This window comes from Chiloscyllium plagiosum, chromosome 7 (assembly GCF_004010195.1).
Source record: "Chiloscyllium plagiosum isolate BGI_BamShark_2017 chromosome 7, ASM401019v2, whole genome shotgun sequence".
Lineage (NCBI taxonomy): Eukaryota > Metazoa > Chordata > Chondrichthyes > Orectolobiformes > Hemiscylliidae > Chiloscyllium > Chiloscyllium plagiosum.
This window is the reverse complement of record NC_057716.1, coordinates 15,680,362-15,699,310: the sequence shown is the minus strand read 5'-3', so window position 1 is coordinate 15,699,310 and position 18,949 is coordinate 15,680,362. Positions and strand designations below refer to the sequence as shown.

Here is an 18,949-nt window from a genome sequence, read left to right as displayed (position 1 = left end):
GTGAGCACCAGGGGGGTTCTGTCCTTGTTATGGTTGGAGGGGTGGAGTCTGAGGGCGGAGGTGCAGGATGTGGACGAGATGCATTGGAGGGCATCTTTAACCACGTGGGAAGGGAAATTGCTGTCTCTAAAGAAGGAGGCCATCTGGTGTGTTCTGTGGCGGAACTGGTCCTCCTGGGAGCAGATACAGCGGTGGCAGAGGAATTGGGAACACGGGATGCCATTTTTGCAGGAGGTAGGGTGGGAAGAGGTGTAATCCAGGTAGCTGTGGGAGTTGGTGGGTTTGTAAAAAATGTCGGTGTCAAGTCGGTCATCATTAATGGAGATGGAGAGGTCCAGGAAGGAGAGGGAGGTATCAGAGATGGTCCAGGTAAATTTAAAGTCAGGGTGGAATGCATTGGGGAAGTTGATGAATTGCTCAACCTCCTCGCGGGAGCACGAGGTGGCACCAATGTAGTCATCAATGTGGCGGAGGAAGAGGTGGGGAGTGGTGCCAGTGTAACTACGGAAGATGGACTGTTCTATGTAGCCAACAAAGAGACAGGCATAGCTGGGGCCCATACGGGTGCCCATGGCTACCCCTTTGTCTGGAGGAAGTGGGAGGATTTGAAGGAGAAATTGTTAAGCGTGAGGACCAGTTCAGCTAAACGAATGAGAGTGTCAGTGGAAGGGTACTGTTGGGGACGTCGGGAGAGGAAGAAACGGAGGGCATGGAGGCCCTGGTCATTGCGGATGGAGGTGTAGAGGGATTGGATATCCATGGTGAAGATAATGTGTTGGGGGCCGGGGAAACGGAAAAATGGGTGGTGTCTCGAACGTATGTGGGGAGTATGTGGACTGGGAGGATAGGACAGTGTCGAGGTAGGGAGAGATGAGTTCAGTGGGGCAAGAGCATGCTGAGACAATGGGTCGGCCAGGGTGGTCAGGCGTGTGGATCTTGGGAAGGAGGTAGAAGCGGGCAGTGCGGGATTCCTGGACTATAAGGTTGGAAGCTGTGGGTGGGAGATCTCCTGAGGTGATGAGGTTCTGTATGGTCTGGGAGATGATGGTTTGGTGATGGGGCGGTAGGAGGAGGTGTCTTCGAGTTGGTGCCTGGCTTCAGTGGTGTAGAGGTCAGTGCGCCAGACTACCACTGCATCCCCTGTATCCACTGGTTTGATGATGAGGTTGGGATTGGAGCAGAGGGACTGGAGGGCTGCGCGTTGTGAGGGTGAGAGGTTGCAGTGGGGGAGGGGGGTAGACAGGTTGAGGCGGTTCATGTCCCGGCGGCAGTTGGAAATGAAGAGGTCGAGGGCAGGTAATAGGCCAGCACAGGGTGTCCAGGTTGATGGAGTGTGTTGGAGGCAGGCAAAGGGGTCCTCGGAAGGTGAGCGGGAATCCTGATTGTGAAAGTAAACACTGAGGCAAAGGCGGCGGAAGAAGTGTTCAATGTCACGGCGTGTATTAAATTAATTGATGCGTGGGTGAGTCCTTTGCTGAGGACTGATCGTTCGTACTCAGTGAGGTGGAGGTCTGAGGGAACGGTGAAAACGCAGCAGGGCTGGGAGCTCGGGCCTGATGGAGGTGTGGAGCTGGGAATGGGGCGGAGCCTGTAACTGGAGTGGGTGTGGTGGTGCTGGGAATGGGGTTGGAGTCAAGAGCAGGGGTGGTGTTCCCCTCCAGGGGATTACCCAGTACCAATCTCCTTCCTTCTCCCCATCCCTCCATCCCATTACAGTCTAAATAACCATCCAGTGGCCTCTTTAATTCCTCAATTGAACCTGCCTCCACCATATTTCAAGGCAGTGCATTCCATACCATAACAACTCATGGTATAAAAATGTTTTCTCAAGTACTTTTTTTCAAAGTCCTGCCATGGGCTTTGAAATCCTCAGTTGTCTAACACTGAGTGCGAGCAATTGAAGCCGATGAGCGGCTGTCACCCTATTATGCATTCCATTGATGAATCACATATATGAACTCATAGAGTTACACGGTGAACTGACCAGTCTGAACTGACCAGTCATCTCAATCTGACTTAGTCCCACTTGCCAGCATTTGTCCCATAACCCTCTAAACTCGTCCCATTCATATACCCATCCCGATGCCTTTTAAATTGTAATTATACCACTTCCTCTGGCAGCTGATTCCATACACGCACCACTCTCTGCATGAAAAAGTTACCCCTCAGGTCCTTTTTAAATCTTTCTGCTCTCTCCTTAAACTGAGGTCATCTTTTGTAAATCTTATTTGCATCCAATCCAAAGGCTCATTTCATATAAGACTATATTTTCTTCCATTTTCTATGTACAATACTGGGGTCATTGCTGATGAGCCCCGTCTCATTTTCCCATCTCTAACTGATCCTTGGAAATGTGTGGGGGAGGCACTTTCTAGAACACTATTGACAGCCTCCGTCTGGCTGTTTCAGAGTGCAGTAAAGAGTCAACTACATCACTGGAGAGCAATAGAGGAGGAGATAGAGGTATAGATAGAGAGAGAAATTGAGGTAGCAAGAGGCAGGGATAGAGAGTGATAGAGAATGAGATAGAAAGAGACAGGGATAGAGAGTGGGGATAGAGAGAGGGATAAAGAGATAGAGAGAAATAGGGATTGAGAGTGAGAGGGATAGAGTAAAATAAAGAGAGAGGAATATAGATAGATAGATAGATAGGGATACAGAGAAAGAGGGATAGAGCAAAATAGAGAGGGGAATAGAGAGATAATGGTACAGAGAGAGAGAGTTAGAGAGAAATAGAATGGGGGACAGAGCGAAACGGAGAGAGAGAGATAGAGATAAAGAGGGGGAATAGAAAGAAAAAGGGATAGAAAGAGAGATATAGAGAAAGACAGGGAGAGAGAGAGAGAGAGAAAGTTTTATTTAATATCGAAAAACATTCCAAAACACTTCACTGAAATCACAGACATGCATTTTTGATTCTCAAAATGGAGGATAACACATTATTGGTCCTTTAACCTCCACCTTTGCAACAATGTCACTTGATGCAGACGTTGGAGCACAGACAATGTTTTCCTTTCCATCACTGTTCCCTAGGCTGCAGTCATCAGACAGTCAAACATACCCATTGCTTCAGTGACCTGACGGAGCTGAAATGATAAAGATTCATTATCATCTCTCCACTCCTGTTTTGGGTACTCTGAAATGGGTTTTAAGCATTGAGGGATTTGGCTAACTCCCTCGATCTTTACTTTAGATAAAACCAATTATCCTCAGCTTTTTACTGGTATTGGATCCGGTCAATTGCCCCAGGCAGCCCTTTGTTTTTGTTAATTAATTTGGGTGGATATATTGAAATGAATGTTGCACTCTGTTGGATGTTTTCCAATATACCCCTGTTCACCTCCACTGATTTACTTTAAGAGGAAAAATGTACTAATAACTTATATCCCCCTGAGGATTTGCCTCATCCAGATTTGACATGCTGTTATCTACAGACCATTGGCACACATCAGTCTGGAAGAGAAACTCAATGAGTTTATATGGTTTGTTTCAGAGAATGAATCACGTTAGCCTGTTCCATTCACTATAACCCACAATGGTTTTTCTGCCTACACCTATTTAACTGGCATAGTTAAATAATGTTTCATTTGGAGCCACAAACAGAAAGGAAGAATTGCCCCTTTCATGACCCATGATGTCCTAAAATGATCTACAGTGCGTGAAATATTTACTGTCGGAATCCAGTATCATATGATGAATTTAGGGCAGCACAGCGGCTCAGTGGTTAGTACTGCTGCCTCACAGTGCCAGGGTCCCAGGTTCGATCCCAGCCTTGGGTGACTGTCTGTGTGGAGTTTGTAAGTTCTCCCCGTATCTGTGCGGGTTTCCTCTGGGTGCTCCGGTTTCCTCCCACAGTCCCAAGGATGTGCAGGTCAGGTGAATTGGCCATGCTAAATTGCCTGTAGTATTAGGTGCATTAGTCAGAGGGAAATGGGTCTGAGTGGGTTACTCTTCAGAGGGTCGGTGTGGACTTGTTGGGCCGAAGGGCCTGTTTCCACACTGTAGGGAATCTAATCTAATCTAAATTGAGGAGCAGGCTCCAGGGGCTGAATGGCCTACTCTTGTTCAGCTTTCTTCTGGTCTTAAGGTAGAGGGCAGCAGAGAAAGGTTTGGATGAGGAATGTTACAGAATGTTTACAGATGAGCCACAGGAGTTGTATGAGGAAGTGAAAGACAGATAAGTGTGACATAATCAGACAGCAGATTTCCTGGCAGAGGTAGCGACCATCAGTAGGAAGCATGGCAACTAACTTGCACCCAGGAGTCTCACATAAACAGCAATGGTGACTTTGACCAGATCACTTGCTTTTGTGATGTTTGCTGAGGGATAACGTTTGGACAGGCATGCAGGGAGAACACCATGTCTCCTCTTCAAACTATTGCCACGTGACCTTTTACTAACACCTGGGAGGGCAGACCTTGATTTAACATCCGAACTGAAAGACAACACCTCCAACAGTGCAGCACTACACTAGTGCATCGGTCCAGGCTTCAGTGCTAGAGACTCAGGAGGGAGGCTTAAACCCACTGCCTTTCACAATGAGGCAACAGTGCTACCCAACAAGGCACAGCAACAAGTATTTTTGTTTCACAGCTCATAGCAACCCTTCAGCAGTTAACACAATGGGGTGCAGTTATGCTCTTCTAGCCCCTCAGTTCAATGTTGGATGATCACCGGATTTTTGGCTGCAGGGACTCCCCGGAAAGAGGAAAACAGCAGGTCATTAAAAGTGCAACATGGCACTGTCATTTGCTCCATGGATGACAAAATAATGGCTTTTCCTGAAAGCATTCTATTTTGGACAACAAGAGAAAGTTCCTCTAAATTTGACCACATCCTTGTGCTGGCCAGACCAGAATGTAGGCCAAGAAGCAAACAATAGATCAGGTCTGTTTCATGAAGGGAAGGATTAAAATTCTCTGTCAAATGTAATTCCACCTATGGAGTACATTAGTTAAAGAATCAGTACTTGGAAAAAGAATCTCCTGCATCCATGTCAATCTATTGGCAGGGACCAAATTCACCCCCGAGTGCATTCAGTTTTCTCTCTAAATTCTGCAGTTTATTTAATGGGGGTTCAGTATGTTGTACTTAGGTGAATAAAATAGAGCTACCATGGGTGCCAGGGTAGTATCCTTACCTCTGGGCTAGAAGGCCCAACTTCAAGTCCTCCTTCCCTGGTTGTGTGTCATAAGTGGTTGATTCAAATATTAAATAGAATGGGGCTCCAGCTTACTACATCTGTTAACTCTGCCATGTTTCATCTCAGAATAATTTATATTTTTTTCAAGAAGGTCAACTAAAAATGGCAATTGGGAAGGCTGTGTGTCAGTAATCTGGGGAGACGAGTCCGTGTGATTGGTGGATTGACACTGGGAACATTCACAGTTTCAACCCACATGTTGGCTCACTGACTAGGAATGCTGCTTGTGGGTTTTCATTGCCTGGTACTCGGGTCAGAATCAGGTTATCAGAGCTGTCAGACTGGGAAGACATTTAGGATCATTAACAGGGAGGAGCGGCTCAACTAAACCGGTTGTGTTGCAAATTTTTAAAAGACTCTTTCCCTGCTCCCTTTAATCAAATGAAGGCTCGAGAGAGAGAGAGAACTGCTTTTCCTAATGCAGCAGAAACTGAGCTGTGAATAAGTGGTGTCGACCTTCCATTATGTAGTGAAGCCTGTTTTTTTTTAAGCCATTTCCAAAGATTTGTGCAAAAGTTCTTTAGATGCGAAACCCAAGTGCTGCAGCATTACAACTCTATGACTGAACAAACAGATAAAGCAGTAAATGATTCAGACACCACTAAAACTAGCAGGAAATCTGGCATCCATTAGATCATTCAAAGTGAGCAGTCTCTCAGCCTGACTGCATACTACTCAACAAGGTACTGAGTAATGCCTGCAAATGTGTTCCCCTCATGCTGCTGTCGCTCATAGATTGCTTGATTCAAGTGATTACAAATTCAAAACTGCACGGCCTCCATAATCTGAACATGACCAATTGTGCTTCCTCATTCTACTAGAGTCAAACAGTCCCAGGGTTGGACAGGTAATAGGATTGAAAAGTGTGGTGCAGGAAAAGCATAGCAGGTCAGGCAGCACCCGAGAAGCAAGAGAATTGATGTTTTGGACATAAGCCCTTCGTCAGGAATGTACATTTTGTTGCTCTCCTGCTCCTCAGATGCTGCCTGAACTGCTGTATTCTTCCAGCACCACACTTTCCAACTCTGGTCTCCATCATCCAAAGGCCTCACATTCTCCTGGTAATAGGATTGTCTGTCTGCCACATGGAGATGGAGAACCAATTAAAGTGGTTAACATACCAAAGTGCGTTTGGGGAATCACTCAAACCCTGCTGCCCTACTGTGGAGGCAGGTGAGGGGTGAGGGAAGCTGTCATAGCTGGAGGGTTCACGCCCTGGTGATGGGGCATAAATGGATGATAAATAGCCATTGTGGCTCATGTCCCATCTTGTGGTGAGGCTTCCCTTGCATCCTTACAATTTTGTCGGATTTCAGAGGTTGCAATGCAGCCCTGTTCTGGAAGACAGTGGGGTTTGGATGACCTCTCCACATTCTGGATCAGTGGTGCTGGAAGAGCACAGCAATTCAGGCAGCATCCGAGGATAGGCAAAATCGACGTTTCGGGCAAAAGCCCTTCATATCGCTTCTCTCCACATTGCCTAGGCTACAGAATAACTGACCCTCTGATTGCACCATCAGTATCAGGAACCTGAGCACAGTCCTTTACAGAAGACTATTGCCCAGAGGATTGTGCTGCGAGGCTGGCTGCTGACAAGTGCAGTCGCAAGATCCACACGATCGTCTCAACTTCAGGCTCCTGAAACCCAAGGAAACTTGATTCTGTTTGCTGCATCAGATTTGAACTGCTGATTGAATACACAACTCTTCAGATCTGCAATGATCTTTAATGGCTTATTATTGCTTGTTGATAAGTCCCATCAATCCCAAACTACTGCTATAAATGTAAAAACTGGCAGCTTGCCAAGGAATCCTAGAATGGAGGGAGGGACGGATAGAGAGAAAAAGAAATGTCAGAGGGAAAAAGAGAGGCTGCAAAGGATAGGGTTGAAGTCAGTGCAAGACAGCACAAATGGAAACAGATACATAAGGACAAAGGAGAAACATTATACAGAAGCAAAAACTTCTCCAAAATCCAGAGTCCACATTGGCAATTAGTTGTCAGATAGTCACTTGACTGATGATGGGTCTATAGGTTCTGCAATTTATTTAATGGGGTTCAGTTACAATTAGCTTTATTAAGTGCGAATAAAATAGAGCTACAAAGAGTGCAGTGGTAGTGTCCTTACCTCAGGGCTAGAAGGTCCAAGTTCAAGTCCCATCTGCTTTAGTTGTGTGTCATAACAGGTTGATTCAAATGTTAACTAGAATGATGCCTACGGCCATACTAGTTTGAAAACGCCCGATTTCGTCTGATCTTGGAAGCTAAGCAGACTCAGGCCTGGTTAGTGCTAGGATGGGATTCTGCCTGGGAATACCAGGTGCAGTAGGCTTAGGGGGGCACGATGGCTCAGTCATTAGCACTGCTGCCTCACAGAGCCAGGGACCCGGGTTCGATTCCAGCCTCGGGCGACTGTCTATGTGGAGTTTGCATATTCTCCCTGTGTCTGCGTGTTAGGTGCAGTGTAGTTAGAGGTAAATATGAGAAATGGGTCTGGGTGGGTTACTCTTCAGAGGTCAGTGTGGACTAGTTGGGCCGAAGGGCCTCTTTCCACATTGTTGGGAATCTTGAAAAAAAATTAACGAGAATGGAGCCACAACTCAATACACCCATGAACTCTGTCATGTTTCATCTATGAATAACAAATATATCTTTAGAGAAGGTCAACTCGTTGAGCTTGAGGTTTCTTTTGGCTCATCTTGAGTCTTCATTATATGTTTTGTTTCAAAGCTACTTATACTGTGGTGGAGCAGGGCTCACCATTGTAGATTGTAGCAGCCTCATGGTTGCTAAAACACAGATTAGATTGCTAACTTGGCCAAACAGCAAGGGATGCTAGGTACATTGGCTAAGTGAAACTCTGAAATCACAAAACCTGCACACCAGACATAAGCCCTTCATTAGGAACGTTGTCGGGGGAGGGAGAGGACCCAAGGGGGCTAAGAGATAAATAGGGGGGGCGGGGGGGAGATGGTGATAGGTCAGAGCCGAGTTTGGAGCAGATAGGTGGGCAGGAAGATGCACAGGTAGGACAGTTCAAGAGGGTGGTGCTGAGTTGGAGGATTGGAACTGGGATAAGGTGGGGGCAGGGGAGATGAGGAAACTGGTGAAATCCACATTGATCCTGTGTGGTTGCCCCCCCCGTCCAGTACCCCTCCACTGACACACTCATTCGATTGACTTAACTGGTCCTCACCTCAACAACGTCTCCTTCGAATCCGTCTACTTCCTTCAGACCAAAGGGGTAGCCCTGGACATCTGTATGGGCCCCAGCTATGCCTGCCTCTTTGTCAGATACGTGGAACAGTCTATCTTCTGCAGTTACACCGACACCATTCCCCACCTTTTCCTCTGCTACATTGCTGTGCTCCCATGAGAAGGTTGAACAGTTCATCAACTTCACGAATACCTTCTACCGTGACCTCAAGCTCACCTGGACCATCTTAGAAACCTCCCTCCCCATCCTGGATCTCTGAATCTCCATTTGCGGCATCCGACTCAACACGGACATCCACTACAAAGCCACCGACTCTGACAGCTACCTGGACTACTGCCCCTCGGTAGAAAGCTGAAAAATGTGTTGCTGGAAAAGCGCAACAGGTCAGGCAGCATCCAAGGAGCAGGAGAATCGACGTTTCGGGCCTGAAGAATGGCTTATGCCCGAAATGTCAATTCTCCTGCTCCTTGGATGCTGCCTGACCTGCTGCGCTTTTCCAGCAACACATTTTTCAGCTCTGATCTCCAGCATCTGCAGTCCTCACTTTCCCCTTGGTAGAAAGGTTACCCTTATCGCCAATTCCTCCACCTCCACTGTATCTGCTCCCAGGAGGAACAATTCCACTCCAGTACATCCCAGATGACTTCCTCCTTCAAGGACCACTTCCTCTCCCATGTGGTCAATGATGCCCTCCAGTGCATCTCTTCTACTTCCCGCACCTCTGCCCTTGAACCCCATCTCTCCAATTGCAACAAAAACAGAACCCACTCCGTCCTCACCTTTCACCCCTCCACTCTCCAGATACAACACATCATTCTCCAACATTTCCGCCACCTACAATCAGACCCTACCATCAGAGATATATTTCCCTCCCCACTCCGATCAGCATCCTGCAGAGACCAATCCCCTAGTGACACCCTCATTAGGTCCACGCCCATCCCCCCCACCCATCCAATCCACCCTCCATCCCTGGCACCTTCCCTTGCCACTTCAAGCGGTGTAAAACCTGCGCCCACACCTCACCCCTCACCTCCATTCAAGGTCCTAAAGGATCCTTCCACATCCAGCAGATATTTTTCTGTACCTCCAAACACCTCATCTACCATGTCCACTGATCTCGATGGGGTCTCCCCTACACTGGGGAGACAGGACACCAAATTGCAGAACATTTTGGGAAATATCTCTGGAACACACGCACCAAACATCCTCACCGCCCTGTGGCCGACCACTTCTACTCTCCCTTCTACTCCGCCAAGAACAGGCAAGTCATGGGCTTCTTGCACCACCAAATCCAAGCCACCCGATGCCTGGAGGAAGAACACCTCATCTTCCACCTTGGGACCTTCCAACCACTTGGGATCAATGTGGATTTCACCAGTTTCCTCATCTCTCCTCCCTCCATCTCATCCCAGATCCAACTCTCCAACGCAGCACTTGAACTTCTCCCGCCCCAGATTCCTGATGAAGAGCTTATGCCTGAAACGTTGACTCTCCGGCTACTTGGATGCTTCCTGACCGGCTGTGTTTTTCCAGCACCACACTTTTTGACTCTAGTTTCAAGCTATTATGCGTACCTCCTTGATTAACCAGAACTACGGAAAGTTCCAGAAAACCATCTAAAAGATATAGAAACAGGATTCACCTGCAGGCCTCAGTCTTGGAAATCCCTGGAATTGTCTGAGGCACTGAGGACTAGTTGATCGTCAAGGGAGACAGAGGGAAAAAGCAGCTTTTCAGACCCAAAAACAGAGCCAAGGAGAGAGTGACTGTATAAATCTACAGGAGACTCAGGAAGTATTGTAATGTTGAGGGGCCGTTGTATTAAAGATCAGTTTAGTATTAAAAATGATTATAATTTTGTTCTTAATCAAGTTGGGGCTGTACTCTATTGCTACTGGCTTGTGGTTGTATTGATTTGACCACTTTAGTATTGTAGGACACACGGGCAAATTCATTCATAGTATTTCTGGTGGTCCAGTGCTCACGCTCCACATTTGTTGAGGTCAAATCTGATCTTCTTCAAGAAGCTCTTCTTAACACATATGAGGCCGCCCTTGTTCCATCATGAGTAGAGAACGCACTCTAGAAGACAAGCAAGAGACATTCTGACGCAGTGGTCTGTTCAGTGCATTAACCATGTGGGAATGGTCACCCCCATGTTCAGGATATCCAGGCAAGCCGAGAAACCAAACGAGCAATAAGAATTATGGGGCACGTTGGTAAAATTTAGAGACCATGTCGAAATATGCTAGGCCCAATGTCTTGGTATTACCTGAATTGACACCACAACTGACGTCGACACTGGTGAATCAGAGAGGGAAATAAACTGGAAACAGTTCCTGTTTCTGATGTGGTGATGCCTGACTAAAGTATTGGAGGTAAGGACAGGATATATTTCCCTCCCCACTCCGATCAGTGACACTAAGATTGCGCACTTTAGTGAAGCTTGCAACCTGTGGAGCTGTGCCATTGCACACAGCACAGCCTGAAGGAAAGAGGAGAGTCAGAGAACGTAAGCACTGACGTAATGCACTTGCATAATGCAATCACTTTTGCCTTTACGAGAACTGTTTACATTTCAAGCTTTCAGCTAGCATGAGGGCTGTACTCAGTCTGATGGGCCCTAACAAGCAGACAAATTGCTTGTGTGTGAATTTTCCACAACTCATCTGCCCAGATACCAGAAGTATTGTACAGAATAATGATGGTAATGCTATCCATGTGTCAGCTGACATGCTCTGTAAATTGTACTGATTCGATGTAGAACACAGTAGCCTGCTTTGTTCTCAGCTGAATTCACTGTCCTGGTTCAGTGAAATGCGAAGCAGTATTGCAGGTGAGTGTGTTTTGAGAGATCCACAATGTACTTTATTCAACACTGACCTTCAAATAACTGGGCATGTGAATTCTGCATGGTACAAGAAACTAACATTGAAGCGAGTGGAAAGGTCTTTTTAACAAGTGAGTCGTTTCCTTGGGATCGAACCAAATGACTTCTTTAACTTTGGGAGAATTAATTCTAAGCCCCATGGGATGAAACAAAGTTCCACTTCTTGCACTATGTGTTTGTGTTGCCTGTCCTCACTTCCATGAAGATATATTAAGAAAGGCAACGCATTTTGCTCCAACAACTTACCTTTCCACGGGCTCAAACAGGGGCCTCCTATGTTTCAGCGTGATACTCCCACCCCACCTCTGATTGCAAAGTTGGGGCTTATTTGGAGAAACAATCTACATTTATATATCGCCTCTCATTAATTCAGACCGCCCCAAGTTGCTTCATATCCAAACAATTAATTTTTAAATATAGTCCCTGCTTCACTATGGAGAAACTTGGCAATCAATATACTCACAATGTCCACAAAATATAAATATTTGTTGATTTTCTTTGTTCTTTAAGGTGTCAAGAAGTGCTTATGTCAGACAATGATTTTTATTCTGAGCTTTTTAAAAACAGACTTTATGGAAACATAAAGATGAATTGAGGATATAGCCAGATATAGTTACACCAATTTATATGCCTATATGTTCTCCACTCCTATTTATTTGACCGGAGAAAGTCTGTTTGCAAAACTCATCAATGGTATGGCCTCAGGGGAGTGTGCAGGACTCACTTCTCTTGTCCCACTGGCAGATGATGTATTCACCTATTTGAGATAGTCCATTATGACTAATCAGTTTGACAATGGGACTCTGAATAAGGTAGCTTTCAAGACTCATGCTAACCAAGTCACCCTGGGAATGGGCAGACAAAGATCTTATTTAGATAGCCCTGGATTTTGAAGAAGGCATATCACATGACAAAGCAATCCTTTTCGTGCTTTCAGCATGTTTTCTCAGCAGAACTGAAGACAAGCAAGTTAGAGAGAAGGTCCCAAGTGAGGGATGGCAGGGGGGGAATGGTTTGGGGAGTGGCACTCCAGCCTCCCTCCCTCCCTCGTTCTCTCCAACCAACCTGGTAAGCTTTATTTCTTTTTGCTGAATATGATCACCATGCTGCAGGTGGGGTTTGCTTTTAAGCATTCAACCCAGCGCTAACCTCTCCCAGAAAAGAACAAATTCATTATTTACACTTTTCAACTGAAAGCCCTGAGACCATCGAATTTGGCCTGATGCCATTTGAGTCACTGAATTACACACTTGCATTTTCTTTTTACTTATTTCAGCGACTCTAATTTGGCCAGCCTATCCTGTAAATTGTAGTTGTTTGTGTGTGAACTTTGAATGTGTGCAGGAAAATTGCATCCGTTTATTATTTCACTTAGATTTGTTTTGATGTAACAAATAAACCTCTTTTCTTTATTAAACTCAAGAAAACCTATATATTCCTTCATGATCACAGTGAGTAAACAGCTAGTTACTCACCAAATTGAAAAATATATAATTTTCAAATCATTGTGGTCAAATGAGAAAAGCCATTCAAAGTGTCCTCGAGCAGTATAACAAAAGGGATCTTCACAAAGGATAAATAATGATCAGGGTACCAATAAACTTTACTTGTTAGAATCATAGAAGTCCTGCAGTGTGGAAGCAGGCCATTCAGCCCATTGAGCCCACACTGTCCCTCCAAAAAGCATCCCACCCCATTCCTGTAACCTTGAATTTCCTATGCTAACCTATCTAGCCTGCACATCCCTGTGGACACTGTGGGCAATTTAACTTGGCCAATACACCTAACCTGCACATCTTTGGACTGTGGGAGGAAACTGGAGCATCCAGAATAAACCCACAGAGACATAGTGTAAATATGAAACCTCCACAAAGACAGTCGCTCACAGGTGGAATTGAACCTGAGCCCCTAGTGCTGTGAAGCAGCAGTGCTAACCACTGAGCCACCATGCCACCCCATTTGTCTTGTATAAGACAGCATCTCCAACATCGCAACACTCTCTCAATACAGTGCAGAATTGTCAGCATGGATTATGTACATGAGTCTCTTTAGAAATGGTTAAACATGTTACTTCTCATCTCAGAGGCATTAGTGCTATTGTAGTTGATTACCTATATTTTCATACTGCGTGAACGTGCAAAATGTTGACTCTGTCCCATTAATTTCCCCAACTTCATCATCAATCCCTCACAATTCCAGCCACATCTCTCTGCCTTACCAGCAATCCCACAGCCTCCTTGTTTGCATTAAGTTTTAACCTTGACACTCTGAGAACTACAAACAGTCTCATTCAAATTCTTTAAATAAACTGTGGAGGTCTTGTGGTGTCATTGTAAAATCCCTGTGTTAAGCCCCGAGGCTCGTTTCATTAGTGTTTCTGTCCAAGACTTGATGGACAAGGAAGATGTATTTGTGATGTGGCCAGACAAGTGGACCATTAACTCATAAATCCTTCCCTGTAGGCCAAGGTGACTGGACAGAGTGGGACAGATTCCTGGTCAGCCAATTGCAGAAGACACGACAACTCACTGCAATATCTCACCAAGGATAACATTAGGCCAGCACAGAGGTCCATGATTCCTAGTGCCCTTTCAGCACATGGTGCTTAGAGAGGGAGGAAATAAGCTGCTTGGCCAAGGTGGTGTATGAAATTTTCTCCATTTCTCTTTATGCCACGTTGTGTACTACAACCATTGAACTCCCAAACCCTGTAACAACTAATAGCTATATGAAAGAAATTAACCAATTTCCTTTTGAATTGACCTCCCTCTCTTTCATAAGGCATGGTTTAACATCTTGTACAGGATGAGGAATTGTCTCATTTTTTCAGCCTGACTGTTGGTAGCATATCTTACCACTGCTTGTTTTGTTCATCCTTCAGTATGGGAGAGGACAGTTAGGATTACATCTCATTTCGCACAGTGAGTGTTTTGATGATGGATGAGGCTGACTGATGCTCAGAGGATGAGTGCCTTGTAAATTGAACAGTGAACTTTGCATACACCAAGTCAAAAATTTTGACGATTTTTTTAGATGAGGCTTTCTTGATTGGTATTTACGTTCATCAGTGATTGTAGAAGAGAACGGGGGGATTTTAAAATCCAGCAAATGATAATCAAGCAATTGATAATGAGGGACAAAAGAGAATAACATAGTTAGTGACACAAAACAGATAGTAAAGGTTTCTGCAGGTCGATAAAAAGGGGAAAATCACTGAGAACAAATGTGAGTTCCTGAGAGACAGAGACAGGAGAAATCATGAACATTGGAGCAAGGAATGACAATAGGCCACTTGGCCCTTGAACCACCATTTAATGTGATTGTGGCTGATTTGATTTTAACCTCGACTCTACGTTCCTGCATACTCCCAATAATCTTTCAATCCCTGTTAATCTAGCTAATTAAACCTTAAAAATATTTAAAGTATCTGCAGCCACTGCCTTTTCAGGAAGGGAATTTCGAAGACTCTCAACCCACTGAGAGGAAACATGTTTGCTCATCTCTGTTTACATTTGCAGCACTTTGCTTTTAAACTGAGATCCCTAGTTTTAGATTCTCCCACATCTCACCCAGTCCTGTCAACTTAGGATCCTATACATTTCAATAAAATTACCCCTGACTCTTCTAAACTCCGAATACATGTCTGTCATGCCTAGCCATTCCTCATAAGGTAATCTACTCATTCTAGGTATTAATTTAGTAAACCTTCTCTGAATTGCTTCCAATGCATTAACAACTTTCCCTAAGCACAGTGACCATTATTAGACGCAGTCCTCCAGATCTTGTTTCACTAGTGCAATATACAATTGAAGCATAACTTTACTACTCTTGCATTCAGTTCTCCTTGCAATAGAACATAACATTCAATTGGCTTTCCTGATTATTTGCTGTACCTGCAAACTTACCGTTTGTGATTCATTTTGCCATGACCACAGATCATGGCCCTGCATTGCTTAACTCCTTATTAGACTTTTAAGTAAGGCAGGCTTTTTTGAAAGAAGAATGTACAAGCCAAAGGTAACTGAGAATGCAATTCAGTGACTGTTTGGAAAATTCCTGTGTTAATTGAACACAGCTTTGAGAGAGGTTATGGAATGTTGCACCTCGAAGTATGTTAAGGAATTTCAAAGAGACACAATGCTAAAGATGGAAAAAAATCTCCTGTTAGATTCATCCCCAGATGGTGGGTATAATGTGAAATTGGATCAAATGCAAATGTTATGCATCCTTTGCAAATATGTAGAAAGAATAGGTGATTGCACAATAAGAAATAAGGTAGACACTAAAAAGCACCTATTGTTAGCAGTTTGTGTTCCATTAACAAATAATAGAAAATAATCTCCATAATGTTCTCAATGCTGAGTGAGATCATACATTAAGACATTGTAAATACTACTGTCATTATGGGAACACCCTGACTGCGTCCTTTAAATACAGAAAATTTGGAAACACCCAGTTATACCAGCTAAAAGAAAGTGTCTCATTTTTCCCATTGCCTTTCAATTTCCAATATTGGACATGGATCGCATATAAGAATCACAATCCCCAGTCTTGAAATTGTGATCTGTTTCATATCCACATTGTGCTAATAATTCTAGACACATTGGTTTCCCTTACTCCCCAACACTATATTGTAATCTGGGCTGACGAATGGAGCATGGGTGCACAAGGGGGATGGTGCAACCCATGGGCCTGGTCCAGCAACAATGGTGTGCATAAATAACAGATCAACATAGAGTTCTGGTTTCCCCATAGCTGGACAAAGTCCAAAAGCCAGAAAAAAAATGTTCAGAATCCCAAACTTAAATGTACTCATGGGCTTGGTATTGGGAAATACAGTTTGCCATAAGTGCAGGGAATAGGCAACTGAAATGGTTCCCTCATTTGGTGTCACACTTCAGCTGTAGGTCCAATTCAAAGGTCTCACACAATCTGACAGCAAGCTTACACTGGGAAAACAGGAAGGAGTGTTTCATAAACCGTAATTTCTCAGCTGACAGAAACACATTTTAATCAAGTTAAATATCTAATGTGTTTAAGTAAAATGAGACTGGAACTAAAGTTTAACACAGTTTGCTATTTCTTTTAAACATGACAAAAGAAAATTTGGAGTGACTACATTTTTGATCTTATGGACCAGACCTCAAAATATACTAAGAAGGTAGCATAGACTCTAATTTTTTTAAACTTATTTTAAAAGTAAACGTAAGGTGTTGCTTCTGGATGCAAGTGAATTGGTCAAACTATTCAATGTTAAGCAAAACATAATTTATTCATACACTATAGTTAAAATGCAATAAAAGAAAAAAAAATTAAACATTGGAATAGAACTGTATTAGAAAACATAACAGAATAATGAATTAGTTGACTACTAAATTGTAACTCCAAAGTAGTATTAGCCCATAAAGAAGCTTTTGGCAAAAGGCAATTTCAGAAAACAGATTGTCTCACATGCAATTCCAGCAGCAGGAAGAGAACTCCCAGCTTTTAGCTGAAACTGAGGGAGGAGAGTAAATCAGGGAGAGATGTACTGCAGCTTCCAAACCCTGTTGAGACCCCAGCAACAACTGCTACTGAAGAAACTAACAAATCAAAAATCCTGGTTCTATGGGAGCTTGACCCCACCCATTCAAGCTGCTTGTATTATTCTAACTTTTATTTAAAAAAACCCAATGCCTCACAAGTTGTTTATTTTATTGGCTTTTCAGATAGACAGCTCAGCATATCTGTCTTAAAAGAGAAAGTGAGGACTGTAGACGCTGGAGATCAGCGTCTAAAACACTAGAATAATGCCTGAAACATTGACTCTCCTGCACCTCAGATGCTGCCTGACCTGCTGTGCTTTTCCAGTGCCACACTTTTTGACACCTGTTTTAAAACCTGTCTTTAAAAAAAGGACATAATAACCTCTTAAAGCAATAGTATCGTCACACTGGAGATCAGCCTCTCCTACTTTCAACTGGATTTTTTGGCAGTTATCGATACCAAACAACATTACCTGAGCTCTCCAATTGTATATGCAGTCTAGTCTCCACATAGGTTATCATAGGTCAACAAAGCTTCAAATACTCTGAGGTTTACAGGTGAGATGGGGCCGTGAACTGTGCCTATGCAATCCAAAAAAAAGCCTGTTACTTCAATCGTCTATATAAAACAGCAATGGAGTTAATACTGAAAGATATCAATAAAAATAAATGTTTCAGACTGTGAAGAAGGATGCAAGATGGAAAGCAGCTTTTTTATTAATAAATTCTCTGTTTATAGTGAAAAAATGTTCATGAAACAATATTCACATGCCCTATCCTTTCCAATTTATTTACAAGCAAACAGCATGAGGGAAATCTCACTGAGATCTATTAACTGTATCACTTGCACAGATGCACACCACATTTCAGATTACCCTTCGATAGGTGTTTCAGGAGTCTTTTCATGGAGTCAGTGCCCTAGTACAGCTTCAATAAGCAACAAAACCTTCTACATTGGGGAAGGAGGAAAAGAGAGGTTGCATCTTATTAGCAAGGTGTGGGTTTAGCCCCAGTTTGAACACTCCACTGACAGGTGAGAATTTAGAATAGTGAAGCATTTATTAGATTGTAGTTTTCATATAAGGTAAGTTAATATATATTTTTAGCAGTGTTGCAACAACTTGCATTTCTGAGGGCCCTTTTTAAATATTCAGTTGAAAAATATATGCTTATGCATTGCTTAACACACTAGCATAAATTTATCCCATTCATTTGGATTGCTACTACAATGATCTTGCAAGGAAGGTTCTACACCTTTCTGCTTTGGGTTGGATATATTACTTGTTTAAATAAGGTGTGAAGTAGCCCTCTCCACATCATTGAAGTTCCCTATCCCTGACATTATTCTAGTACGTGCCATGGTTACAAGACCAAGTCAGAGGCTTGGGATACCACAGTGAGTAAATCACTTCCTGACTCCCCAGAATGTCAACAATCTGTAAAGCACAGTCAGGATTGTGATGAAATACTCCTCACTTGCCTGGATGGGTACAGCTCCAACTACACTCAAGAAGCTTGACACCATCCAGGACAAGGCAGCTTCTTTGTCCACAAGCATTCAGTCCCTCTGTCGCTGATGCTGAATATCAGCACTGTGCACTATCTACAAGATATTCACCAAGGCCTTTTGGATAAGACTTTCCAAATCCATGACCACTGCCATATTGAATGTCAAGGACGGCAGATTCATGGGAATATCATAGACTGCAAGTTTCCTTTCATGTCACTCACCATCCTGAATTGGAAATATATCGCCATTCCTTCACTGTTGCTCTGTCAAAACCCTGGAATTTACTCCCTAATGATATTGTGAGCCTACCGACAGCATGTGAACTGTAACAGTTCGCTCCTCCGCCCTTGAACCCCGCCCCTCCAATCGCCACCAGGACAGAACCCCACTAGTCCTCACCTACCACCCCACCAACCTCCTGATACATCGGATCATCCTTCGTCATTTCCGCCACCTCCAAACGGACCCCACCACCAGGGATATATTTCCCTCCCCTCCCCTATCAGCGTTCCGGAAAGATCACTCCCTCCTTGACTCCCTTGTCAGGTCCACACCCCCCACCAACCCAACCTCCACTCCCGGCACCTTCCCCTGCAACCGCAA

At 44.1% G+C, this 18,949-nt stretch overlaps 1 long non-coding RNA gene and 1 pseudogene across 1 annotated transcript; both read left to right on the top strand.

The window, feature by feature from the left end:
- The first annotated feature begins 7,417 nt into the window (after positions 1-7,417).
- LOC122552075 lies at positions 7,418-7,536 on the top strand (annotated as a pseudogene).
- A 3,528-nt stretch (positions 7,537-11,064) lies between these two features.
- Positions 11,065-15,141, top strand: LOC122551352. The gene is made up of 3 exons (XR_006312080.1): positions 11,065-11,257; positions 12,249-12,379; positions 13,774-15,141. It is a non-coding gene; the product is annotated as an uncharacterized LOC122551352 (long non-coding RNA).
- Positions 15,142-18,949: the final 3,808 nt, after the last annotated feature.